At 41.0% G+C, this 12,288-nt stretch overlaps 1 protein-coding gene across 1 annotated transcript in view; it reads right to left on the bottom strand.

The window, feature by feature from the left end:
* Window positions 1–4,417: 4,417 nt before the first annotated feature.
* GALR1 (galanin receptor 1) overlaps window positions 4,418–12,288 on the bottom strand; it is a 113,105-nt gene continuing 105,234 nt past the window's right edge. Inside the window, exon 5 of the mRNA XM_029590840.1 lies at window positions 4,418–7,492. The gene's annotated coding sequence lies outside the window, so the exon portion shown is untranslated. The remainder of the gene's footprint in view (window positions 7,493–12,288) is intronic.

Consider the following 12,288-nt stretch of genomic DNA (forward strand, 5'->3'; position numbering starts at 1 on the left):
TAATGCCCTGATAAAATCATCAAGAACTCCATTAAAGGAATATGGCTCATTCAGTTCCCTTATTACGCCCATAAGGGGCCACTGTGTTCAAATGAAAAATCCAGTATTGTTATTTTTGTGCCAAAGTGACAACCCTACCCCCCCCCCCTCCACCAGTGTTCTCTCACATTCTCTAAGATGGCCGAACATATGTCTGAAAAAGTTGATGATGTTCTAAAAAATGGGCAACCAATGGTGCTTCCATGTTGCTTCTATGAAGGCAGCTTTTATGTTCAGTCAAATGAGCCTACAATATGCGTTTAGACATTCCAATGTAAAATAAGCCACATGGACAGCTCAGAATGTAATTCACAAAAGATGTCCTGCAAGAAACGTCCTTGATCAAAGAGACTGATTTACCAGATTAAAGGATAATACAGGTTTTTTTAAATTTTAAGTGCACACCAAGGACATTCCTCACAGTGGTTTACTATGCTCAGATTGAAAGTTAGAAGCTCTAATCACTTGATCACATATGTTAAGACCTCTTGAGAAAGCAAATCTAATTGACTCTTGAAACAGAGGGTGAGTGCATTGTAAAATTGGCCAATGTTTATAAATTGATCAATGTGGAAATCGGAGAATGTCTTAAGACCAGTTTCTGTCAGATGGATCTGATGTACGTGGGTGTAGCAGAAGGTCACAACTGTTATACAAAGCACATCGATACACAGTTTTCATGCATGAAACAGGATAGCCTATTTCTAAAAAACAGTTAGTCATCACTTTAACTTGCAATTTGAACTCACTGATATTGGAGCAAAGCCTCCATAATCAGAAAATATTGTCCCAAAGGAAGATTCCTTTTGAAATTGGCAGGATGGAAGCTGTCATAGGAGAGCAAGTTGATGCATTCATTTTGTTTCCCATGAATTAAAGTCTTCACTATCAATTGGTCTTTGAAAATTTTTATGTCAAGAAAGGCAATTTCCTGCTCATGGAAGTTGATAGTGAATTTTAGAATGGAACCACGAGAATTTAGCCAAGAATGGAACTGAATGAGCGATGTGGATGAACCTTACCAAACCACAAATATATCATCAATATAACACTTCCAACATTTGATCTGAGTTTCCCATGGATTGCCAGGTAAGTATCGAGATTCAAAGGTGGAGACATAAATATTGGCAATATCAAGGGCCATGGCTGCTTCCATCGCTGTACCATACATTTGTAAATACAATTTACCATCTAAAGAAAATAATTTTTGCTTAAAGCAAAAAAGGCCAATTCAATCATGTATGCCATTGAAATTTGTGCCCCTTCATCCCTAGTATTCAAAATTTCAGTCAAAGAGGCCAAAGCCTCATCTTGTGGGATAACAGGATAGAGTGACCCGATGATGAAAATGGCCAATAGCCAATCAGGTTCAATCGAAAAATCACATAAAAAATTGATAATACTGGTGGTGTTTTGATGTAAGAATCAGCCAATGGGACTAAAGGTTGAAATATTTTGTCCAAAAATATGAACATAGGTTCAAGTGCAAAACCTTTTGCTGACACAATAGGCCACCCAGGTGGATTTTGAATGGATTTGTGTATCTTTGGTAATATATTTAAGACTGGAATCCTGGGATGAGATCTAATGAGAAAATCCCTCTCTTTTCAATTAAGAAACTCTCTTCAAAACCACATTGTATCAACATTTTAATTTCATCAAGAATCTGTAGAGAGGGATATTGAGGCAACTCAGAATAGAACTCAGTGTTTCTTAATTGTCTATAAACTTCCATGTTGTATTGGTCCCAGCTCATGATGACAACAGCACCCCCCCCCCTTATCTGTTGCTTTAATGACAACATCTTTACGTTGCTTAGACTGCAAAGGAGTATAAAAGCCAGCTTATATTGGTGCAAGAACACAGCTCAGAAAATGGAAAAAGTTTATTTCCTAGATTAATTGGGGATTTACTAAATGGGTTTGCAGAGCAAGGAAGGCAGCAAGCTCTGTCAGCACTGGGGGTGCTCATTCCACTTTGTCCCTCTTTTGGTGCCTTTGGGTTTTGATGCCACTCTTTTTACTGTGTTGTTCTGCACCTTTTTGTGTATGTGTGTGTATATACCTTATATACCTTATATACTGTATATACAGATATAGATAGATAAATATGCACAGGTCTGAGGTCTAATTTACACATCAAGACCACTACAGGCCTCCTCCAGAAATGTTTTCTGATTTCTCCTTGCCTGGGGATAATACATTCACCATCTTCAGGCTTCTACATGGTTCAATTATTGCCTTGGGGTTTGGTTGCCTCTTTTGGGGCTACTAAACCCTCTCATGATGCCTTGGGCTATTCATGCCACTTTTGAGGTTACTTTTATACAGTCTTTTCTGTCTTTGAGTTTTCTCCCCCTTCTGATGATGTCTATTGAGAAGATTCAATATAATTAATTAGAAAACCACAATTTTAGAGCCTAAAATATAATGCATTGCTTCCCCCATTGACTTTAATAGAAAATGAATGAATACATTATTTTTTTTTCATTTGAAATTAACAAAACAAATTTTGGAGGCATATAAAATGAATGAATGAACCAACATAAAAATTATTTCAATTCATGTGCCTAGTGCACAGTGCTGTGACATGTGGTCTATTCCTTCACTTTCTTTTTAGTCTCTCATAAAGAACTGAAACCTCTCTACAGTATTTTTGCACTTCAAAGCGCAATATTGTTCTAATGTAAGAAATGGATGTAGTAGTAAGCTTTGGTGTATTACACACTTTTATTCCTTGCTTTCCAATCAAATAGAACAAGCAATTTATCTTCTTTTACTCACCTGCCGTTGTCAAGACTGCATACAGTTCAAACTACTGCAGCCACCTTTTCCAACTCAGGGGAAGATTACAGTCTGCAAGCTTCAATGTGACTGGGATTTTCAAACTCTGCTCCATGACCCATTGTGAATTGCTACCTAAGGTACACTCCCCTGAACACTGTTTCATCAAGTCATTGCCACCATGTATCATTAGCAATGCATTCAATGATTGTGGTGCAAACACTATTTTATGGACAACATCTGATGGGGCACATATTCAGGCTGCCCAGGACTTTTAAGAAAATGGTGGCCCTGGGCTGTGGGACCATCAATATTCACTACCAGGGAAAATACCATTGGGTTTAGTATGCTGCAGTATTTGATACCACAGTTTTGTCAATCTTGCTTAGTAAATAACCCCTAACTGGGTCATTCATCAAAATGCATTAGAGCCTTATCAAAACTTGCATTAGTATGCAAATTTTAAATTTAGGGGGTCATTTTCTATGCAGATTGCACGTGAAAAGTCCCTTTTCGCATGCGATAGCTAAATCGAAGCGGGTTCTGGGTGGCGTCCGCACTGGAAGGGGAGGAGTCGGGGCAGCACCGGGGCGGACGCTGTGAAGACACCGCTGATGGCGAAAAGGTAAGGACCCTTTTCGCCGCCAGTTTTGCGCCCAATAGCGCCACCATTTATGATGGCGCTATCGGGTGCAAAAGCCGACAACGATCGCACCGCGGAGGTGTGATGGCTGCCGGCTTTCGCAGGCCCGCCCCCCGCTTCACTCCCCTGCCCCCCGTTACCACCAGATTTTCTAAGGTCTGTGACCGTAGAAAATCCAGGCCTTAGTTTGCAAGTGGGAGGCGTTAATGGGAAAATAGAGAGAGATAGAGAGAGGGAGAGAGAATGCTTTGTAGTAATCAAGTCCTCTGGCTGATACCTTTCATTGATTCAAATGATAGAAATTCATCAGTCATATCAAATTTGTAGTTAATTCCACTGACTGTATATGTAAAACAAATCCCCAAAACCCACAAAATCCCCAAGTTGAAAGTATCCCCTCCTACAGTGCTATCTCTCTCTTTCTCTCTCTCATATACCATGGGTGCTATATTTATAGTAATTTGATGAATCTAGGAGTAAGTTTGCTATGTACTGATTATTATATGCCTAATAATATTTAAATAAAAAAGGTTTTTTTAAGACATCTGTAAAGGCTTAGGTAAAAGACCTTTTTTTAATTGAACAAAGCCCTATCTTTTCATTTTCAAATAACATAATTTGAAGCATTTCTTATATTTGATTGCATGCTGCAGGTATGCACAACATCATGATAAGGACTAAATTGAAAATAGTTTTAAACCTCAAGCAAACTATAGATAGTGTAGAATTTAAAAGTGGATGGCATTTGTAACAGATGAAAAAAGATACAATGCCTTCTAAGTCTCTGCTACTGTGCATATAATATATTAATAATTAGAGATTCACATGAATAATTTTAGTATATTTTTTATCTACATTTATCCTTACAAGGACATTTTTATATTGCAATATAAAGAGGTGAAACATGTAGCTGCAACTGATAAAACTGAAGACATAACATACCGTACATTGATTTTTCTACATCAACTACACAGTTTGACTGTACAGAGTAGCATTTTATTAATGTAACATTGTTCAGTGGAAATACACCTATAGCTTGTGCTTATCTCCTGGAGATAGTAGTGATCTTATACAAAAATGAGCAAATGACAGTTTACAAGGCTTACAAACCTGAAATATATCACTTAAATGCAGACGACAATGATGCATGCATTTAAAGCGCTCAGTGGTTATCAATGTATGGTGAACATTATAACATAGGTCAAAAGCAAGCTCTCATCAATGCTTGATCTTATTGAGAAATTCAGACAGAGCAAGAATGCAAGTTGCTTAATTGTGCTAGACTAAACCTACAAGCAACTTTAAATGTGATTTGTAATACTCCTTCTGCTTCTTCAGAAATACAGCAGGCTCCATTTTCTATTACATTTTTGTAATAGGTACAGAGAAGGAGAAAATATTGCCCAGTATGTGTTCCAAGATGAGTTCTTCACTGTAAAAGAATCATTTCTACTTCTACTACAATGAGGTAAAATTCCTATATCATAAATGAATTTAGTCTGAGATACTCTACTTGGTTTTGATGTATAATAACAGTTGAAATGGGGTTCCTTGTGCAGTTGAAAATTTATAATGTAATTTGTTTTATAATCTAGTGCATTTGTCAATACATTTTCTAAAATATAACCTTTGATTTTTTTTTCATTATACTCTCTACCTGTTGTTATTAGTCCCCATATAAAAGTCTGAGTCAAACAGTATACTAACTTTGAGAGTTTCTTTAAGAAACATAAATATACTGTAGTTCATTGTAAGTCAGTTTTTTCAAATAAAACAGATTGGGAGACACTTTCTTGAAAACAGGGCCATAAGAGCTTATATCCTTTAGCTTGTAAATATGGCTTCCACAGGTGTATATTTTGCACTAATTCATGCTGAATAAAGCATAACACTCACATTTTAAAATTCAAAACTATATCAGTGATCGGTTAACCAATGTCTTGATTGTATTACTTTTTTGTGGTCTATCATTTACCTAAATGTTTGTGGTGTGTGTGTGTGTGTGTGTGCGTGTGTAGTGTGTGTGTGAGAGAGAGAGCAAGAGAAAGAGAAAATATAAGCATGGACTAGAATACAGTTTATTTCTGCTAGCTAAGAATGAGCACATCACTTTCAAATAACAAAATTGTGGTAAAGCATTCAGGATCATTTCTAATAAATTAAAGTTAAAACCTTTGTATCATTCCCACTTTCTCACTTCCATTATATTTTTACATTTATCCTTAATGGATGCAGGTAGTAATCCCATATAACTAACTGTCCACAGTGATAATACTGTAGTCACATTTGCTGAATTGAAAATGGGGCATCTAACAGAATATAGAGACAACTATTTTGGTAACACATTCTTAACAATGGGAAAATAACTGATAAATAAAATATAATTTAAAATAATAATTTAAAAGTTTAATCATTTTAAAACCACAATTCTAGCAGAAAAGTCTAGTGACCTTTCATTGAAAAATGATGCCTACTGGATCTCACATTTAATATTCATGTGAATTTTATATTTTAGCAAGGTGCCACAAGATTCAATGCTCCTCTCCTTCAACTTCAATGTATTTATAAGTGAAATTGAAAAATAATTTGAAGGTAAAGTGCGCCTATTTGCAAATTGTATGAAAATCTGCAACACAGCATACATGCCAAACATCTTGAGTACTATGCTAGCATCTGAAGAACACATCTGCAAAAGGATATTGACCAGGTAGAGGCAGATCAAAAGAGAGTCACCAAAATGGTGCATGACCTGTATAACGAGCCATACATAGAGAGTCTGATGGGGCAAATGATGTAGTTTCATGGGAAAAAAGAAAGGAAGAGGGGAGATATGATACAAACATTCAAATATTTAACACAGATTAGTAAAGTAGCAGAAGCTAGCATTTTCTATAGAATAAAAAGAATATTCAAAAGGAATGTTAAAGATCAATTTTCACTGATTTTCAGCAGAGGTCATAGGAGTCAAAATAGTAGCAGGATTCAAGCAAGCATGAGACTTGTACAAATGAACTTTAGTAGCAGAGGAAGGGAGAAGACCACAAATCAAGTCCTGTGTCAGCACAGTAGGCAGGTATAAATGAGCAGACTGGGAGGACAGTGTGGCTCGTACTGCTGCCATTGTCTAGGCTTCTATGCACAGAAAGGACAGAGCTGTACTTTAAAAGATGATTCTGAGATATCTGAAAATCCCGATGCAGCACCACATCAAGATTTTCAGTTTCTTTGTTTAACAATAGGGTCACAATGTAGTAACTTGGAGGCTTATTTACTAGGCTGTGATAAATTAATGTATGTTAAATGCCAAAATCAGTACTCAATGCATGTTAAAAACATATGATCTGTAATGAGCATTTCTATGCTACTGATTAATGGCACTAAATCAAACCCAGTAGAGGCAATTTTCAAAAGAATTATGTTTGTAAATGTAATATACTATCATAGCAATTTTCAAAAGCCCATTTATGCGCTATAAAGTGCACTTATGCACATAAAACCTATTGACAATTGAATAGCATAAACCGTAACAATTTTCAAAAGGCTACACCTTTCCTAAGGGCAAAATATTAAGTTGTCTTGCATGCGAATTCATGTATCTCTGCCTACATTTTAGTTAGCATATTAACTCATTTACCTACGCGCCATACTAGTAATGAAATTCATCTGAATGGGAAGCAATAGCGAAAAAGTAAAAGAAAAATATGTATCTTCTATTCCTAGTATAATATGTCACTGGAAGAAAGTTAAAGACACTCTTATACATGATTAAGGAAAGGCTTGATGTAAGAAGAAATAAAACAAAATAATAATAAAATATCTTATCCCTTTCCACACTTTAACATGCACGCTCTGCCTCATCAGGAGAACTGCACAATAGAGAGGAACAATGTTTTTTTCAAACAACATTTGCTTGCTTTATACTACTATGAAACTGCAGTGTCCACTCTACCTCTCCTAGAGGAACCAAAGGGTGATAGGGAAGAGTACTTATTTGCTCACACAACAGTCATCCTCAGCTCTCAATATTCTATGATATAAAACACAAACACAAACAAGGTAATTTTTAAAAGAGTTTCATGCATAAAAGTAGCATATATCATAGCAATTTTCAAAAGCCCATTTATATGCTTTGGTGTTAAATTTCAAACCAGTGCACATATGCACATTTGCATGCATACATCAGCCCATGCCCAGGGATGTAGCCATTTTATAACATTGCGCATATGCATGCATGTTATTAAATAACATGGCCGCCCATACTTGTGCATAAAATTTTAAGTGGGGATGCACATGTGTGCACAAATCCCACTCTGCCACATTAATTGGGGGATTTAAAAAAGGGTATGAGACAATGCTATTACCAGTTTTACCAATTCATCCCTGGTTCACTCAGTTAAGAGACAGTTGATCCAAACCCCCTGAATTTAATGACCTTCACTCTCTCCATTTAGCCCCAACTCTTAAAACCCCACATATCTCCCTAATTTTTAACTTACATGTCACCCATAACAGAAGTAAGGGTTGCATAAGTATTTACATGCAAATCTCAGGTTCACACCCGGCAGCTTTTAAAATCCATTTTGTACATGTGAGCCCAACTTATTGTTGCGCTGGAGGTGGACCCTTGGCCTGGTGCAGGATTGGTATGGCTCTCTGGTCGGACCCAGAGTGCGCCTTCCACCAGGAGGTGGAGCACAGGAGGAGACAGAGGCTAGCTGGAGCTTCGCCAATAGCAACCCTGGGTTCCCTCAGGTTGAGCCCTTGGTTACCCGGGCTGCCTGGTCTTAGGTGGGCCTTGCAGGGTCTCCTAGAGAGGAAGCCCAGGGGAATGCTCACCAGAACAAGGGTGTGTGGTCGATGTCCAAGCAAGAATGTCCAGAGGTCGCAGGAGACCAGAAGAGAGTGTCCAAGTGGATAGCAAGGATCAAGGCCAGGGTATCAGTCCAGAATAGTCAGCCAAAGCAGGGGTCAGTACCTGTAGTCAATCCGGGAGTAGTCAGGTCAGGCAAAGGTCAAGTTCCAGGCAGTGGTCAGACGAGGGCAGTGGACAGGCAGAGGTCGGATCCAGGCAGCAGTCAGATGAGGTCAAGAGCAAGCAAAGGTCAGTACCGTGAGTTCAGTCCGAAGGGTACTACCAGGAATGGAGAGATGAAGGAACAGGAGATGCTGGAACAAGAGATACAGGAGACACTGGAACAGGAGATGCTGGAACAGGAGACACAGGAGACGCTGGAACAGGAGACACTGGAACAGGCAAACTAGAAACACCGGAGTGTACGTCCCGATTGCCAAGGCAATTTGCTAGTGACTGAGCCCTGCTATTTATACAGGGTTCAAGTGACGTCAGAATCAGGCGCCGCCCGTGAGTTTCCTGCCCTTGGTCCTTAAAGGTCAGAAGAGCTCCGTGCGCGCACGCTAGGAGGCGGGGCCGATGCCGAGGAGGACGCCGGGCCCTGGTACGAGGAGCGCTGCAAGGAGGAAGGCCCCGATGGGCTTGGGGAGGCTCGAGGACACCACGGGTGACCAGTGCTGGGATTGAGAGGCACGCCAGGTGAGCAGGCCCAGTTGCGGCACCAGCGCGGCCTGGAAGCGCAACAGTACCCCCCTTCTAGGCCTCCCCCTTACCAGCCTGGGCTTCTCAGGATGGGTCCGGTGGAACTCAGTGAGGAGGTCCTTGTCGTAGATGTGGTGGGAGGGCTCCCAGGTGTTCTCCTCTAGCCCGAAGCCCTCCCATGACAGGAGATACTCCCAATGGCCTCTCTGGCACCGGACATCCAGGACCTCTTTTACTTGTAGGATGTCCTCAGGTTCAGCAGCAAGTTTTGTAGGGTCAGGAGGTCTTCGAGAGGGCCAAGGCAAGATGAATGGCTTTAATAGAGAAAAATTGACTGTGTTGTGGATGTCCAAGGAGGTGGGAAGTTGCAGCTGGTAGGTAACTGCATCTATGCGTCGGGTGATTGGAAATGGTCCGATGAATCTGGGAGCCAAATGTTGTGAAGGAAGACATAGTCTGATGTGTTTAGTGCTCAGCCAGACCTTCTGGCCGGGCTGGAACAGGGGTACACTGCAACAATGAGCATCCGTGAAGCGTTTGGCTCTCTCGGCAGCCTGACCCAGTCTTTCCTTGACCTGGTTCCAGAAACGGCGGATCATCTGTGCCGTAGACTAAGCTGCAGGCGAGGGTACGGAAAGCGGCAATGGTAGAGGCAGGCGTGGCTGGTGCCCGAATACTATGGAGAAGGGAGAGACGTCAGTGGCAGAGGCGAAGTGGGTATTGTGGGATAAGTTGGCCCATGGCAGGAGGTCGGCCCAGTTATCCTGCTGATCATTGACGTAGGATCTTAGGAATGTCTTCAGGGAGCAGATTGTCCTCTCAGCTTGGCCATCCACTTGAGGGTGGTAGGCCAAAGTCAGATTCAGGGTAATATCAAATCTTTAACACAGGGACTTCCAGTACTTGGCAGCAAATTGTGGCCCATGATCAGAAATGATCTCTTTGGATAATCCATGTAAGCAGAATACATTGTTTAGGAAGAGTTTTGCCAATTCAGGAGCCGAAGGGAGGCTCTGTAGTGGAACGAAGTGGGCCATTTTTGAAAAGCGGTCGATAATAACCCAATTGACCGTGTTGCCCTTTGATGGGGGCAGATCACCGATGAAGTCAGTAGAGATGCTTGACCAGGGTTCGGTGGGAGCCAGAAGAGGTTGGAGGAGTCCCCAAGGATGGCCAGTCAGAGGTTTTTGCTGTGCACAGATGGGGCAGGAGTCCACATAACTTCGGGAGTCTTTAACCATGCTAGGCCACTAGTAATGTCTTCTTAACATCTCAAGGGTCCAAGCTCAGCCAGGATGGCCGGCCAACTTCAAGTCATGGGCCCAGCAGAGGACGCACTCTCAGAGATGGCGTGGGACCACCGTCTTCCCGGCTGGTACCGTGTTGGTAACTGCGAGGGTTATACAAGCTGGGTCAACGATGTGCCTAGGAGTTTCGGGAGTATCTTCAGGCTCGAGAAAGCGAGAGAGAGCATCCGCTTGGGTAGTCTTTGCTGCTGGATGGTAGCATAGTTCAAAGTTAAAACATTCAAAGAACAGCACCCAGCGGGCCTGTCTGGGTTCAATAGCTGGGCTTCTTTCTTTCTTTCTTGTGGTCTGTAAAGATCGTGAACTTATGCTGTGTTCCTTCTAACCAGGGGCGCCATTCCTGAAGGGCCAATTTCACAGCTAAGAGTTCACGGTCCCCAATCATGTAGTTTTGCTCTGCAGAAGAAAACTTCTGTGAGTTGAAGGAGCAGGGTACTAAGACCCCCTTGGAGGAATATTGGCTCAGGACTGCCCCTGCTCCAATGGCGGAGGTGTCAACTTCGACTACGAAGGGGCAGTTAGGATATGGGTGATGTAGACAAGGTCTGGTGCAGAAGGCCTCTTTCAAGGCGTGGAAAGCAGATTGAACCTTGGGGCTCCAAACTTGAAGGTTACTACCTTTCCTAGTCATGGCCGTGAGTGGTGCAGCTAGCGTGGAGTAGTTAGTGATGAAGTTCCTGTAAAAATTTGTAAATCCAAAGAATATTTGAAAGGCGCGGAGGCCTACTGGCTGGGGCCAATCTCGAATTCCTTGGAGTTTCTCAGGGTCCATGGTGAAACCATGATTGGAGATAATGTAGCCTAGAAATGAAAGATGAGTCTGTTTGAAGATTCACGTCTCTAATCACTCCCCAAAGCATTTCCCCTCCCCTGCAGCCAGGCTGCAACCCCCACTCCAACACTGCCTACATCCAAAAGGTTCGCAGTCTTGGCATCACTATTGACAACCATCTTTCTTTCAAAAAATACATCAACAACACACTCAGAGCCTGTTATTTTAAACTTCACTCCCTCAAAAAAATTAAACCCCTACTGCACCTCAGTGACTTTTGCACCATCTTGCAAGCATTCATCCTATCCAAAATTGACTACTGCAATGCCCTGCTACTAGGTTTACCCAAAAGTACGCTACTGCCTTTACAATTACTCCAAAACGCCGCTGCACGCATCCCCACTAACACACACAAAAGTGACCACATCACCCCTGTTCTATAAAACCTGCATTGGTTACCTGTCGCTGAAAGAATAACATATAAAACTCTCACCCTCATCCACAAAGCTCTCCACAACCAAAACATGCACTGGTTCATGGAGCATCTCACTTTTCGCAATACAAACAGACCAATAAGGCACCAACACAGAGCTACTCTTCTCATTCCCTCACCTAGACAAACTAAACTTGGATCCACTAAAGCTCAGGCAATATCTTTAGCTGGACCCGTCCTATGGAACAAACTTCCTTCGGCAGGAAACTTGCCCAAAAAAATTTAAGCAGAATCTGAAAACCTGCCTCTTCAGACAAGCATTCTCATAACAGCTCTCCCTTCCCCTTTAATCATCCTTTTACTTTTTCTGCCTGTAATTAATTATTTAATTAACTATATAACTAAACATTCTACCTGTAAATAGTTATTTTTTGAGGCCACGTACCTTGTATATTTCTTATTACTCCCTCATGTTGTAGTTGGTTCCCCCCTTGTATGTTAAATGACTTTAATCGCTAGTTATCAACACTATGTGCATTGTTCATTGTTCCTTGTTCCTTGTAAAGTGTGTTTAGCTACATTTTATGTTTAATGTGAACCAATGAGATGTTCCCAACGTTCAACGGTATATAAAAGCTTCTAAATAAATAAATAAATAAAATAATTTTGCGTAGAGATGATTGTCTCTGAGACATTGGAGGACTGTTTGAACATGTGAGTGGTGGGACTTCAGGTCTTTGGAAAAGATCAGTATATC

Source organism: Rhinatrema bivittatum, chromosome 2, assembly GCF_901001135.1.
Source record: "Rhinatrema bivittatum chromosome 2, aRhiBiv1.1, whole genome shotgun sequence".
Classification (NCBI taxonomy): domain Eukaryota; kingdom Metazoa; phylum Chordata; class Amphibia; order Gymnophiona; family Rhinatrematidae; genus Rhinatrema; species Rhinatrema bivittatum.